The 13,412-nt window shown below is 46.4% G+C and overlaps 1 protein-coding gene across 4 annotated transcripts in view; it reads left to right on the top strand.

Annotated features, from left to right (window-relative positions):
• PTPN14 (protein tyrosine phosphatase non-receptor type 14) overlaps nt 1-13,412 on the top strand; it is a 155,298-nt gene that overhangs the window by 27,896 nt on the left and 113,990 nt on the right. Inside the window, exon 1 of one of the 4 annotated variants that reach the window (XM_056568313.1) lies at nt 1,323-1,554. The exons of the other annotated variants lie outside the window; for them this stretch is intronic. The gene's annotated coding sequence lies outside the window, so the exon portion shown is untranslated. Of the gene's footprint in view, nt 1-1,322; nt 1,555-13,412 lie in introns of those variants that run through there. 4 annotated transcript variants of the gene reach the window in all.

The following is a 13,412-nucleotide window of genomic DNA, read 5'->3' as shown; positions in this document are numbered from 1 at the left end:
GCCATACAGCAAGTCAGTCATACACAGCAAAATCAACTACATGTCCCAGCAAGGCGATAAGCTTCTAAGGTTCTCCCTGCACCTTCCTTTATACCAATCTAAGCTGTAATGGATTTTACCATCTATCCTGCCTCCGTAAAGCCAGTTATCTGTAACCTTGCGTTGAAGTATTTATTGCCCCGTGCCTGGCACAGGAGAAGCTGGCTAAACCATGGACGGTGTATAGGCTAACCGTGCCCTGGCATCACGAAAAGGTTAATTTGCACACTACCTTCACCCGACACCACACTTGTATGTTGTGGTAAACAGTTTAAACTGAATTCAATGGGCAACGGGTAGACAGTGAAGGGATTGACACAGGGAAGAGGCAGAGGAGAAGCGAGGGGAGAGGTGGATTGGTTGAGCAGCAGAGTTGAGGATGGAACGGAGGGGAGAAAAAGGGTTTAGTAGAAGGCCACAGTGGAGGATCTTACAGCAGTTGAAGTGAGAGATGATGAGGGCATCTACCAATAGCTTAGATGAGTCAAAGTTAAAGGGTTACTCCGCCGCACACATCTTATCCCCTATCCAAAGGAGATGTTTTTTGAGGTAAAAGCCACATGAAGTGGGGAGGGTCTGGATGGGGACAGAGTTGAAGGTGAGAGTGAGTCGAAGGTGACCCTGAGGAAGCGTACTTGTGGGACTGAAGAGACGGCGGAACCATTGACTGTGATTGATCGATCAGGTTGATGAGAGATGGGGAATGATTAATTCCATTTTCTCCATGTTAATTTTGAGAAAGCGAGAGGAGAAGAAGGAAGATTGTCTACATTTTAGGGGACGAAAAAGTGCCAAATTTGTAGTAATCGCCCAAAAAAGAAAAAAAGCCATCAAGGTTGCTTATGCCACACCATAGGGATGCATCAGCTGCGGTACTGCAATCTAATGCGATGCAAGTGAACAATCCCATGATAACACATGTTCTTAGATTTTTAACCCTTGATTGGGCTTCCCGCACGCCGCCTGTATGTGCAGCAGGTTACTGCTCTACCTCTCCCGTCCAGGAGGGGGGGCTGCTCCGCCGTATCCTTCTTCCCCTTTGATTAACAAGAAAGCAAGTAACATCCCCAGTGGCTGCACATTCCAGGGATTCCAGCGGTGTGATGTAAGAAGGAAGGAGCAGCAGTGTCCATCTAATGCACTTCACACCAAGACACATTGTAAGTCCCAGGCACACCCTCCACCATCTCCTCCTCCTCCTGTGACTCAGCCCAGGCTCTGCAGATCCCTCCTCCTCCTCCTCCTCCTCTTCTTTAGTCCTCCTTCTTTTTGCAGAGTTTGCAGCCAAACTTTTGAGCTTCCAAAGATTCCTGGATGGAGATCTGATGCAGGGGGACAAGGCGTGATCCGCTCAGTGCTGAGGATCTGTTACAGTGTGAATTATTTGTCTGCTGGATGAGACTTGGTTGCAAAGTGCAAGGACTATTCTCATCTTCTGTTTTTTGTCTTCGGATGTGGCTGCTGGTGCTTTGCTAGGGACTGGAGTGATTGGTATTGGGCAGGAGACTCATGCAGGTAAGTGCCTCTTTTCTCCATTCTAAAACATTAAGGGGGCAAGTAGGCACATGCCTAGGGGCCGCACGTAAAATGGGGCATCGTGCATTCCTACATGGTCTCCAAAGTGCGGCCCTCCAGATGTTGCCAAACTACAACTCTCAGCATGCCCGGACAGCCAACGGCTGTCCGGGCATGCTGGGAGCTGTAGTTTGGCAACATCTGGAGGTCTGCACTTTGGAGACCATTGCTCTATGGCCAGTCACATGCAGGTGCCTCATTAAACCTGCAGCTTTACCCAACCCCAAAATTTTGTTGCCTACATAGAAGTAAAGATAGGATCATTGCACGGATTTACCGACGTGTGAGGTTGCGATACGAAATTGCGTATGTCCAAAAGAACGAATGCGTCACGTCCATATACGTATGTGTATGTATATATATATATATATATATATATATATATATATATATATATATATATATATATATATATTTTTTTTTTGTGTGTGAGCAACTGACCCTTCTCGTAAGTGGGTCAGAACCGAATTTCGACGCTTTATGTCTATAAGGACCTCCGGTTGCATGTCTATGCGGTTTTGGAATTTCTTGAGTTGCGTTGAACGATCTTGCACGCCATAAAATACTATTAGAAAAGGACATTAGGGACATATGTCTCTTTATATTCAGCCTTACACGTTATGTTAGTATCATTGAATGAACCGTACGCAGCGCGGAGTGTCGGTGCAGCAGAGAGGAGCGTGTTAGGTGACGCAACTGATGGGGATATGACGATAATGCGGGGATTTACCGTATAGCCAAATTTAGCTCCGGTGCGTCTACGAAGCTGCTGCCACTCTTATGGCAGACGGAGAATTTTTTTTTTTTGCGAACTTCTGGAAACGGATGTAGATTGTCTGTCTGGAAGCGGCGCGCTTGGCGGTGAAGCGGTTAAGCTCCAGACGGTGCATTGTCGTCTGTGCTGGGACATGTCTGCTCCTCGCATCCCATGATGTGCGTTCTGCCTGGATCTGTACATTGTGTGTGTTTACACTGGCGGCCTGCGGCCCGCCCACCGCTTCCACGGCTTTACCTTGTCTTTTGTTAACTCAGTCAAGTCTGCACTGGCCATGGGGACCCCGCTCCTCATCTGGTTACAACACGCCGTCCCATGTCGCCGGCATGCCTGCTTCTTAATGTTACTTCTGGAGTGAGAGAAATGTCCCTAGTTTGTCCCCCCGCATTGCCGTAGTTAACATTCGGAAATTTATTTCATTCAGGAATCTGGGAAAGCTGGGTGACAACCCCAGCAAGGATCCATAACGGCGGCCATATTGGATGTTAGAAACACACGCTTTGTTCACATGTGCTGTTTGGAGCCTCTGTGGCAGATTCTGACCATAAGAAAAGCGCCCAGCACGCGGCACCCTGTTGCTTGTCAAAACGACGGGTGTCACAACCTCAACCGATCCCAATGAAGGTTAATGGATGCGTGAGACGCCTTGGGTGTCCAACGTGTGTCCTTTTTTTTTTTTTTTACATTTTCGTTTCTTGTGACCGAACACCTAAATTGACATTGCAGATGTGAGCGCGAATTCACAGGCGGCAGATTTGTTGCGGAAATTTCTGAGACTAAGAATCATTTTCGTTCAGATCTGGGGGGGGGGAATCGCCTAAATTATGGCCCCATATCTGATGAATGTAAATCTACCCCCCCTATGTGGGAAATTTATCAAAACCTGTGAGGAGGAAAAGTTATCCAGTTGTCCATAGCAACCAATCAGATCGCTTCTTTCATTTTTAAAAAGGCCCCTGAATATTGAAAGAAGCAATCTGATTGGTTGCTATGGGCAACTGCATCACTCTCCCACTATGTTTTTCTGCCCACTAATACTTCCACCCAATTTTTTTTCCTTGTAAGGATATTAGAGATGAGCGAACTTACAGTAAATTCGATTCGTCACGAACTTCTCGGCTCGGCAGTTGATTACTTTTCCTGCGTAAATTAGTTCAGCCTTCAGGTGCTCCGGTGGGCTGGAAAAAGGTGGATACAGTCCTAGGAAAGAGTCTCCTAGGACTGTATCCACCTTTTCCAGCCCACCGGAGCACCGTAAAGCTGAACTAATTTATGCAGGAAAAGTCATCAACTGCCGAGCCGAGAAGTTCGTAACGAATCGAATTTACTGTAAATTCGCTCATCTCTAAAGGATATGTTCACACTACATAATTCCCGCAGGATTCTGCACAGTGAACATTAACATCAGTGTGAATGGGTCTTCCGCGAGATCCGTTCACACTGAGGAATTTCAGTGGCGGACAATTCCGCCGCTGAAATTGATCCACACTAAGAACATCTAAATTCTTTGCACTGCATAGCCATCAATAGTGACAGCAGTGCCGCGCGGTCCTACCCCCGAAGTATTTTGTCCGCGGCCGCTGGACGGAATCTCCGCTCAGGGAATTCTGCGAGCGGAGATTCCACAGTGTGAACATATCTAAAGGGCTCATTCACACGGACGGATACACAGCGGATTTTACGCTGCGCACCGGCCGACAATGGACCCTACAGCGCTGCCTCTATCTGTGCCTGTTCATAGCGGCAATAGACACTCTATGTGCACTTCTCTGAACATGTTCAATCTCCCACCGGAATCCAATTTCTTGCCGGAAGTTCTGGTGCGGAACTTAGGACGTGTGAACTAAAGAGTGGATCAATGGGAGGCTGCTACAAGCAGAATCCGCAAGTAATTCAGGGAATTGACAGCAACTCAAAGATGAGCCGTGTCTGCTGAGAAAACGAACATGTTTTTTTCTTTTCGGCGGAGTCCGGAATTTGATTTTCCGCTGCATACATTTTTCCATGTGCACGGTGCAGCAGAATCCCATTGAAAACAATGGGAGGCTGCTGCATCGAAATTGCCAAGCTACATTCCACCAGTTAAATTCTGCCGCGCGCATGGGCCCTTATATGGCACTGTTCTCCAACCTGCAGTTTTTGTGCCATTGTAAAACCACAACTCTCAGCATGCTCGGACAGCCATCGGCTGTCCGAGCATGCTGGGAGTTGTGGTTTCGCAATGGCAGGAATGCTGCAGGTTGGATCACTGTTATTTGACCATTGATGCGCAAATCCTATATCTGCACATCACAAAATAGATTTCCCGCTTTGAAAAGCTGGGTTAAGATGTAGCTCTACTTATGTTCATATTAATTGTCACCCAGCTTTCCCAGGAACGGACAGAAAGGCTGAATATAATTCGTCTTATGGTTTTTCCATGTGATGCAGTTATCATAGCGTTTCCCAGAAAGCGTTGATGTTTCTCCTACAGCTCCTATTCGGACCTATGAGTCTCCATGGTGACAGACTACAAAACAAACCCTGTGTGTAGTCGGATCCTACAGTTTCTAGCAATTTCTTAACATAATATGTAAAATGGCTCGATCCTGCAGCAAATCCATATACACTTTGGTCATGACGTTCCTGACCTGACCTGCGACCTTCTGGATCCACCTGCCGCTTTTCGTTTGGTGGATGTGTTGGTTGTCACACCTGTTTGCGGAGATACATCCTCCCTCCGAATCGTTGTTAGATTTGTCACTCGGTGGTCTGGGAATCTGGGTGACAAGCCCTGACGGAGGTCTTCATTGTCATCCATTTTGCCCAATAGTTATAAAATACGCCAGTGTTTCCCAACCAGTGTGCCTCCAGCTGTTGCAAACCTACAACTCCCAGAATGCCCAGACAGCCAAAGGCTTATGTTCTTATGTGTATAGGAGGAACATGGTGGCTCGGTGGTTAGTACTTACCTTGTAGCACTAGGGTCCTGATCTATATGTTCTCCTTTTGTTTGGGTGGGACTTTCTGGGTTCTGTAGCTCTGGCCCATTTAAGGTCCATTTGGCACCAAAAAAAAAAATTATAAAATATATTCACACTGCTCAAAAATAAATAAATAAAGGGAACACTTAAACAACACAATGTAACTCCAAGTCAATGACACTTCTGTGAAATCCCATTGTCCACTCAGGAAGAACACTGATTGACAATCAATTTCACATGCTGTTGTGCAAATGGAACAGACAACAGGTGGAAATTATAGGCAATTAGCAAGACACCCCCAATAAAGGAGTGGTTCTGCATGTGGTGACCACAGGCCACTTCTCAGCACCTATGCTTCCTGGCTGATGTTTTGGTCACTTTTGAATGCTGGCGGTGCTTTCACTCTAGTGGTAGCGTGACACGGAGTCTACAACCCACACAAGTGGCTCAGGTAGTGCAGCTCATCCAGGATGGCACATCAATGCGAGCTGTGGCAAGAAGGTTTGCTGTGTCTGTCAGCGTAGTGTCCAGAGCATGGAGGCGCTACCAGGAGACAGGCCAGTACATCAGGAGACGTGGAGGAGGCCGTAGGAGGGCAAAAACCCACCAGCAGGACCGCAATCTCCGCCTTTGTGCAAAGAGAAGGAGGAGCAGAGCCAGAGCCCTGCAAAATGAGCTCCAGCAGGCTACAAATGTGCATGTGTCCACTCAAATGGTCAGAAACAGGAGGGTGGTATGAGGGCCCAACGTCCACAGGTGGGGGTTGTGTTTACAGCCCAACACTGTGCAGGATGTTTGGCATTTTCCAGACAACACAAAGATTGGCAAATTCACCACTGGCACCCTGTGCTCTTCACAGATGAAAGCAGGTTCACACTGAGCACTTGTGACGTGTCAGATTCTGGAGACGCCGTGGAGAACGTTCTTCTACCTGCAACATCCTCCAGCATGACCGGTTTGGCGGTGGGTCAGTAATTATGTGGGGTGGCATTTCTTTGGGGGGCCGCACAGCCCTCCATGTGCTTGCCAGAGGTAGCCTGACTGCCATTAGGTACCGAGATGAGATCCTCAGAACTCTTGTGAGACCATATACTGGTGGGGTTGACCCTGGGTTCCTCCTGATGCAAGACAATGCTAGACCTCATATGTCTGGAGTGTGTCAGCAGTTCCTGCAAGAGGAAGGCATTGATGCTATGGACTGGCCCGCCCGTTCCCCAGACCTGAATCCGATTGAGCACATCTGGGACATCATGTCTCGCTCCATACACCACAGACTGTCCAGGAGTTGGCGGATGCTTTAGACCAGGTCTGGGAGGACATCCCTCAGGAGACCATCCGCTACCTCATCAGGAGCATGCCCAGGCATTGTAGGGAGGTCATACGGGCACGTGGAGGCCACACACACTACTGAGCCTCATTGTGACTTGTTTTAAGGACATTACATAAAGTTGGATCAGCCTGTAGTGCGGTTTTCCACTTTGATTTTGAGTGTGACTCCATATCCAGACCTCCATGGGTTGATAAATTTTGATTTCCATTGATCATTTTTGTGTGGTTTTGTTGTCCGCACATTCAACTATATAAAGACGAAAGTATTTCATATGATTAGTTCATTCATTCATTCAGATGTAGGGTGCGTTCACACAGCGGAATCTCCGCTCGCCAAACTCCACGAGCGGAGATTCTGCCTGGCGGCCGCCGCCGGTGTTGCTTCGGTGCTAGGGCCCCGGGGCACTGAGCCGTCACCATTGATGGCTATGCAGTGCTCGCGTAATCCGCTCAAAGAATGAACATGTTCTCTCTTTGCGCTGAACAATTTCAGCGGCGGAATTGTCCGCCGCTGAAATTCCGCAGTGTGAACGGGTCTCGCGGAGACCCATTAACACTAATGTTAAGTTCACATAGCGGAGTTCCGCTCGTGGAATTCCGCGGGAATTCCGCAGTGTGAACGCACCCGTAGGAAGTGTTTCCTCCGGGTGCGTTCACACTACGGAATTCCTGCAGAATTCCATGCAGAATTTTTCAGCAGTGTGTGTGTGTGTGTGTGTGTGTGTGTGTGTGTGTAATTTAATATATATTAGTCCGAACAGATGAAATCACAAGCATTGTGAACCTAGCCTAAATAAAGGTGTTTTCCCACCATTTACCTGTGTACCTGCGACATATATATATATCCTACATGTTCTTCATAAATGCCTAAAATAGCTTACTTTTAGGGTAGGGTGACACATAGCAGATCCGTAGCATGTTTTACTCTGCGGATCCACTAATGACTGACCCTATAGTATGCCTCCAGCTGTTTTCCCCACTGTGTCCTGCTCGCAGCAGCAATCCACCGCTTCCAGAAGCCACACAGGGACATGCGAATCGCCACAGGCGAATCGCCACATGCACAGTATACACACAAATATCGCTGAACAGCCAAAGGCCGTCCGGAAAAGCTGGGTATTGTAGTTTTGAATAGCTGTAGGCTTCCTGGTTGGAGAAAAACTGGCATAAGTATGAAAAAAATAAAACCCATAGGATGAGGTATGATACCTTATGGCGGGACAAGGGCCATTATCGGCCCACTTTGGGTTGGACAAGCATGCTGTCTCTATGGAGGTGAAGGACCACCTCCAGCACTACTTCACCAAGAATAGGTGACGGTTGGGCCTATAAGTGCCTATGTACATTAAGGTCCATTAACACTTCATACTTTGGTGTGAATGCCCAAGGGGGCACATTCTATATTAAAGGGCAACACAGAGGATGTCTTTAAAAAAGGGAAATGAGTGGGGGGATGTGATAAGATGGGGGTATAGCTGTGGAGCACTGAATGCTCTGTTAGACATACAGTAGATAAAACAAAAAGGTGCAGCTCGGGGGGGATAGAGTTGTTTTTTTTTTTTGTTTTTTTTTTGGATGGGAACCAAACCTTGTAATTAGAATTAGAGAAAACAACCAGTGAAATGACTATGGGGGTGGACAAAGAGTCAAAAGGAGCAATGTCACTAAAGTGTCAAGTGCAAATTTTTATGTACGTTGACCACTTGGCTCCCAGCATTTGCCCAGCCCTGAGGCAACATGTGAAGCCATATGAGGAATTCAGCTGGGCCTACAGAAGAGAAGGCAAGAGTTCGAGGGCATGGAACCTTGGGGGCTTCCTGTAAACCTTGTGCATGAGATCTTCTTCTATGAGGGTGTGCTAAGATTCTGGGGTGCCCCCCTGTTGGTTCTAGAGGACTTCGTTTTTTTTCTTTTTTCCAAAATGAGTTGTTTTTCAAAAGAAATGTAAACCATAGCTTGTAATGACCGGACAGACAAATTCTGGAGATATCCTGCACTCTCTGGATAATGCTGTGGTTCCTCATATTGTCCGTGTCCAATAGACATGATGTCCGCCCATTGTGTTATTTCAGTTTTATAGTGGGGGTTCCATCACTGTCTGGCTACCCCCATGATTCTGCATTGCCCCATGTCAGAACAGCTGTATATCCACTTTTTAAAAGGGTACTTTTTTTACGTATCAACTGGCTCCAGAAAGTTATACAGATTTGTAAATGACTTCTATTACAAAATCTTAATACTTCTAGTACTTATCAGCTGCTGTATGCTCCAGAAGAAGCTGAGTTGTTATTTTCTGTTTGACCACAGTGCTCTCTGCTGACGCCTCTGTCCAGAGTACAAGCAAATCTCCATAGGAAACCTCTCCTGCTCTGGACAGTTCCTGACATAGACAGAGGTGGGAGAGAGCACTGTGGTCAGACTGAAAAGAACTACACAACTTCCTCTGGAGCATACAGCAGCTGATAAATACTGGAAGGATTAAGATTTTTTTTATAGAAGTAATTAAAAAAAATTTCTGGCACCTGTTGATTTAAAAAAAAAATAGTTTTCCACCGGAGTACCCCTTTAAAAGGGTACTCCACCCCTAGACATCTTATCCCCTATCCAAAGGACGGCCGTCACGCCCCCTCCCATAGACTTGCATTGAGGGGGCGGGACGTGACGTCACATGGGAGCGGAGTCGTTACGTCACGAACTTCCATTCCCGTGGTCGGGATCCAGACCCTCCCAGGGCTTCCGGAGCAGAAACAGGTGGGTGCCGCATGATATATTGCTGGGGTCCCCAGCGGCGGGACCCCCGCGATCAGACATCTTATCCCCCGATCCTTTGGATAGGGGATAAGAGGTCTAAGGGTGGAGTACCCCTTTAAGGTTGCCAGACCCGCTAATTTCGGCACATGACACATGAGTGTGCAGGTAAGGTGCGAGTTCAACTTCGCATTCTTATGATTCCTGAGTATCGGCATATTATGGCACTTGAGCAGGGGAGTTACTATACGAGATGCAGAGATAGCTTTCATACCAACGACCCTATGACCGAGGGGGTCCGAAGAAAACTCTGCCATATAAGATGCCAGTATTACACCTTTTTTATTTTCTATTTTACAGTTTTTTTAGTTTTTCTTTCTTATGGTAACTTCTTTTTTTATCCAGGGCGGCTCTTCAGTTTTGCAGCTGCCAAAGCCTACAAGGAATTGCAGTAGGACAGCAGCGGATCGCCTAATCCCGGCTTAAAACAAACACACATTAAGAGTGTTTGTGTATTTAAAAAAAAACAAAAAAAGTAAAAAGAAAAAGTCCTCAAACATCTGTTTTAAATTCAGGTTTTATTAATGTCCACAATGACTACAGGGAGCACGAGGCTGAAGCTACAATTTAGGGCACCAAATACTTTGCCCTTTGCAGCTAACAATAGGATGTGATGAATAGGGTCACACAAAGAAAAGAATGAGGTGGAATTTTTTGGTGGAGGTACCTTGCGTTCCTGAGGTCGCGGCACTAAATGCTCTATGACCCTGCTACTTTATGGTCAGCAGCTAAAGGCCACTTTTTGTCAGAGTGCATCAGCCCTGGAGAGTATGGAATGCATTGTTAGGGGAAGCACTAAACCTACAAGAGCAGGGAAAGAATGTCCCCTTTAAAAATAAAAAAAATAAAAAAAGAAACATTTAAACCTAAAATGAATAAATTCAGCATTTTTGGGCTAGTGCAGTCTCCTTGAGTTTACGGTGTACTAATAACCAATGGATGTCAACAACCAAGGTGCAAATAGAAATGGCGGATGGATGTGTAGTTGTAGATTTGTAGTGCAAAAGTCAGTGTTTCCCAACCAGGGTGCCTCCAGCTGTTGCTAAACTACAACTTCCAGCATGCCCGGACGTCTTTAGCTGTCCGGGCATGCTGGGAGTTGTTGTTTTGCAACAGCTGGAATCACACTGGTTTGGAAAAACTGGCATAAGTATTAAAAGACTAGTATAGGATGAGGTATGACACTTAAAGGACACCTGTAGTGTAAAATAACTTATCCCCCCCTATCCGAAGGATAGGGGATAAGTTATAGATCGCAGGGGGTCTGGGTGCTGGGAACCCCTGCGATCTCCTGTATAGGGCCCCGGAAGCGTTTCATCCCCGCATGAAGTGGCAGCTGAAACGCCCCATCCATGTATCTGTGGACGCCGCATCATGCTGGGGATGGGCACATCCCCTTCCAGCAGACTGCCGAGATTATGGGGGGTCCCAGCGCCCAGACCCCCCTGCAATCTATAACTACAAGTTATTTTACATTACAGATGTCCTTTTAAAGGAGTACTGCAGCCTCTGGGACCCCCCACGATCTTAGAGGCAGGACCCAATCTTGCTCAGTGAGGAGTGCGTGTTGTCTACTGCTAGACGGTACCGATGATTGCCGAGTGCTGGACTCAGGTCTCTTTGGAACTCCCATAGAAATCAATGGAGCATGTGCCGTCTAGTGCACGCCCTTCTCACTCCCACCAGAGGTCGTGGGGAGTCCCAGCGGTCAGCCCCCCCCCCCCCCCCCCCCTGCAATCAGCTACTTACCCCCTATCCTGTGGATAGGGGATAAGTTATTTCCGGCTTCAGTACTCCTTTAATGATAGGACATGGGCCATTATTGTCCCAATTTGGGTTAAACAAGCATGCTACCTCTATCTCATACTATCTGCAAGGGCAGAGAGAGAGAATGTCCCCTAAAACAAAAACAAAAAAGAGAACCTGAAATGAATAAATTCAGCATTTTTGTACTAGTGCAGTCTCCTTGATCGGTAGGGAGCTCAAACTTCTGAAGACACGGCCTGACCTGACCCCGAGGGTTGTGCGGAGCTTGTGAGATCTCTCAACTCTAGTAGAAACCTGTGAAGTTTGGGAAACTTGTGTGCGAATAATTTTCTCACTTGTCTGTTACATCCTACAACAAATTGTCCGGAAAACAAGGAACATCTTGGATACTGTGTGACCATGAGCGTGGGCAAAGCTGGCCAGGCGGGTTTTGGGGTCATTTGAGAACATTCACTGGTCCTATATGATTTATTTATTATTATTATTATTATTATGTAATATTTTAAATAAAATTGTTTTGAAAATTAAATCTGTGGGGTCAACACCGTGGCCATTGACTGTCTGCAGTAACTGGGATATTGAGTTCAGTAGAGAGGTGGCCCCAAATGAGCGCTATATGGAATCGCTGTCAGATCTTTCTGTAAGTCCCCATAAAGTTAAGTGAAAACTCAGCCGATTCCCACCAATTTCAGCTGGAGCATCCTACTCTGTAATATGGAGGTGCCCTGACTATTCCCAACAAGTGATGTGGGGTGGCGGGGGGGGGGGGGGGGGGGGAAGGTATAGATGAAAGGGCAGACCCTGATTAAAAAAAATACTATTTTTGATTTAGGGTATATATAATATATATAAATAAATAAAATATAATTTTTTTTTTTTTTTTTTTTTTTGTTAACCTCTATTCATAACACAATAAATATCGAAGAGGCAGTCCAAACCAAGTCCGCTCAGGACAAGACATTTGGAGGACCCAAAAAGAAACGTGTTTCCAATTAATTCTAATCTTGAAGAACTTATTCTTGAAGAATGTATGTATACAATATAAGATTATCTGTCCCGAGAAAGTTTAAAAATGGCATCTGCTTTGACAAGAAAGACCCGAAAAATAAATACCCGGGAAGCCAAAATGGTAAATTTTACTACTATTCCATTGGAGGATTTTTCTCCGTTTGGCTGGTGGCCTGCTTAACAAAGGCTCTAATGTAATAAAAACTAACACTGGAGCTGCTTGTGTCAACAGGTCCTTGTTTATATGGTTAAATCAAGGAGTCTCAACTATTATACGGAGATCATTTTTTTTAAATCAATGCTTTTACTTAAAATGGTGTCAGACTTCCTAACAGACACATCTGTGGAATTTGTTAGATTTGGGGCTTGCCTGCCTATCTGACTAGGTCTGTTGTGTCTTCTGGTTAACACTATGGTCGGGGATGTCTTATCCAAAAACAAACTTTGTTCCATTTTTTTTTTTTTTTTTTTTAATTCTTCCATTTGTTTGGGTCCGAACAAGAAAAAATCCAAGAGTGCCACAGATAAGAAAAAGGGATTTTCCGAAGACAAACTGTATAGGAAAATTCAGTCCTTTCATGAGAACAGACGGCCTTCCAGTGATTATAAAGGAAAGGGAAAGTCCGGATGCTGGAGTTATCCCAAGGGAGGAAAGGGAAAATACTTCATCCTTTAATTCCAGTTGCAACCCCCCTCCTCCTCCAAACTATGAAGGGAGCTTTGCAGGAGGAAGACATTTGCACTTTGCAGAGGAGTCTTCCTCCAGTCAAATTCCAGGTACCCCCTCCCCCCCCCCAGATGTATATGGATCCCCAGGATCCTCCTGTCTCTGGGTGCTATTAGCCAGCAAGTGCTCCATATGGGAGCGCTGAAAACTGGTAGAAGACACTCGCTCCTCACTGAGAGTGCCGTGGTCCTGTCCTAGAGTTCGTTGCCCCCCCTCCCCCGATATCAGCTACGTATCCCCTATCCTGTGGATAGGGGTTAAAGGGGTACTCTGCCCCTAGACATCTTATCCCCTATCCAAAGGATAAGGGATAAGATGTCAGATGGCCGTGGTCCCACTGCTGGGGAGCCCCGGAGTTCGCTCTGTGCGTAATGACGGGCAATACAGGGGCCGGAGCATTGTTACATCATGGCTGTGCCCC

The sequence above is a fragment of the Hyla sarda genome, chromosome 3 (genome assembly GCF_029499605.1).
Source record: "Hyla sarda isolate aHylSar1 chromosome 3, aHylSar1.hap1, whole genome shotgun sequence".
In the NCBI taxonomy this organism is placed as follows: domain Eukaryota; kingdom Metazoa; phylum Chordata; class Amphibia; order Anura; family Hylidae; genus Hyla; species Hyla sarda.
This window is presented reverse-complemented; position numbering and strand designations above follow the sequence as displayed.